At 50.0% G+C, this 2,554-nt stretch overlaps 1 pseudogene; it reads right to left on the bottom strand.

The window, feature by feature from the left end:
• Nucleotides 1–744: 744 nt before the first annotated feature.
• LOC125113851 (protein RCC2-like) lies at nt 745–2,350 on the bottom strand (annotated as a pseudogene).
• Nucleotides 2,351–2,554: the final 204 nt, after the last annotated feature.

The raw sequence follows: 2,554 nt of genomic DNA on the forward strand, positions 1-2,554 counted from the left end.
GAAGGCACTTTTTACTGCTGGCTGGTAAGTCCCTAATGGCAAGTGCTAACAAGGCAGCCCTGGCTCAGAGGAGCTCTCGGCTTGGATCTTGAAGCAGATACACTGTCTCCATGCCTGCCACATGTGCCCAAGTCCCCACTGGTTCCGTGATCACCTGATTTTCCTTTGGACTTCTTTTACAGCTTAAGTCCATATAAATGGTTAAACACAGATCCAAGACCCTCACGGGGTGGGGGGGGAATGGCAGGTTCTATTATTGTCTCAGCCAAAAGGTGGTGGGCCTCACAAGCAGCCAAGGGGAGAAGCAGAACACATGCAGCCTCAGCAGATCTAGAAGGAAATGCAGGAAAGAAGTGACCCAGAGGCTTCCAAGCACACAGGCACGTGGGTGTGATTTTGGATGGAGATGGACCACCAGGGACGTCTCTGCCTTAGATGATGCTGGCTCCCACAAGGGACATTTTTTTTTTTTTTCTGAGTACATGGTGACTGGACTCAGATCGCAATGCTCATCCAACTGGAAAGGGGGGTTTTGAGAAATGTATTGAGGAGAGAAGGGACAAAGGGAAAACAACTTAAAAAAATAAAACCTAGATTGCTCAAAGTTTCTGCCTCTTTTGTCGACAATGAGCAAATATTTTAATTAAAAAGAAAAAAAAATTTGTAAAGCATACAGAAACCTAGTTGAGGTTGAGTCACCTATAAAACAGAACCTCAGGGAGTCTAACAAAAATGCACCTTTGGTCAACCTTTGCTTTTTACAATTCCTCCTTTGACTTCCCATCCCAGTGCACATGGAAATGACAACCGCCACGTGAGGTGTGGGACTCCGGCAAATCGGAGGGTCTGTGGGTTGTACTCTGGCAGTTTCTTGATCTTCTCCTTCTGGGTCTCACTTTGGTATCTCGCTATCACCAAGGAGTATGAGTAAGCCCTTGGCAACCTGCTCTGTGAAAATGCCTGTTCAGCCTCTTCACCTCCTGAGCTTCAGTGAAGGAGTTGGGCTGTGATCCCTGTTGCCCAGTTCCCCAAAGGTTGGAGATGGTCCCCATCCAATTGTGCCCTTGTCCGTGGCCACGTTGATTCTGCCCTTCCCACAAGCTAGGCTCCAGTATTCTCCAGCCTCAGAAGTCCTGCATGGCCTTGGGGTACATGGTGGACTCGTGGGAGCTGGGCCCCAGAAAAACAGATGACCACCCACTTCACTGAAGGCAAAGAGGCAGGTGTAGCTGGCCTAGATCTGGGATGCCCCTCATGGAGAAGTCGAACAGCTTCAACAGTCGGCCAGAGCCACCAAAGCCCCATGAGAAGACACGCTTCTGGGAGTCCAGGACCAGCGAGTGGTTAGCGCCCCAGGCCACATTGCCAACAACCACATTTGGGACCCGCACGATCTGTCCAACTTTCATCTTCTCCATGAAGATGACCACCCGCCAGGGCACCAGCTCGCAATCGGACTATATACGCTGTGCCCCTGCAATGAACATCCCTTCCAAGTTGTGTCTCAGCTGACCATATTCAGGTCACCCAAAGGAACAGAGGTTTCCTTTGCAGTACATTTTCAAACTGAAATCAGCCCACAAGCCGTTTTGGTAATTGGCTGGCCATTGTATGTTATCTGTGCAGGTCTGGGAACAGCGTCTGTCTGGCTGCCGAGGCTCAGCTGCCCCATCTTGTCCCCAAATGCAAAAGTGGAGCTGGTTTCAATCAAGGCCAAGGTGTGGTTTTGCCCACACACTGCAGACACAATCACCTCCTGGCTGAGCCCCTCGATGGATCTGGGGGCTTCAACTTTCTTGATGTCACCATGGTCCAGCTACCCCTTCTGTTTTCACCCCCAGCTCCACAGCTTCCCTTCTGTGGCAATGAGCAGGTTATGGGCAGCACATGACCCCGAAACTACTGTCTGCACCAGGACCCCCGAGAGTCTCCCATACCTGTTGGGTCCCCACAAGTTCTGACCGAAGTTGAGGTAAGCAGCTTGTTGTTTAGGCACTTCTTTTGAACCAATAAAGCCCCAGTTGGGTGCCACCAAAACTAAAAGCTGCCCTTTGTACTTAGACCCTTCAAGTTTGACGCACTCCTTGGTGCCCTCCAGCTGGGTGATGACCACTGCCTCACCAACCACCTTCGCCATCGCCCGCCGCGCCGCACGCTTGGTCCAACCATGGGGCCCCTCAAGCTCCAGGCCATCCTCTTTGCTGCTGCTGCTGCCACCACTGCTACTACTGCAGGGCTCAGGCAGCTTTTGCTTCCTGCCTGCGAGGCGGCTGTACTTTCTGGTCCTGGCATGGGCCATGCCATTGCCCAAGGTGGGTTCCTCTCAGGCTGCCACCTTCTTCCTGGGCATGGTGGTGCAGATACACTTAAAATGTAAATATGAGCTTCTACACACATTTTAAGTGTATTCAAATATTCTGTATTTTGCAATAAAGTCTGTATTTTTGTAAAAAATAAAACACATGAGGAAAGGTATTGTGAGACACATCAATAAAATCAATAATTAAGTTGTGAATACACTCTAAGTAGAATGAAAATAATAGAGGAAACCAAA

This window comes from Phacochoerus africanus, chromosome 14, assembly GCF_016906955.1.
Source record: "Phacochoerus africanus isolate WHEZ1 chromosome 14, ROS_Pafr_v1, whole genome shotgun sequence".
Classification (NCBI taxonomy): Eukaryota; Metazoa; Chordata; class Mammalia; order Artiodactyla; family Suidae; genus Phacochoerus; species Phacochoerus africanus.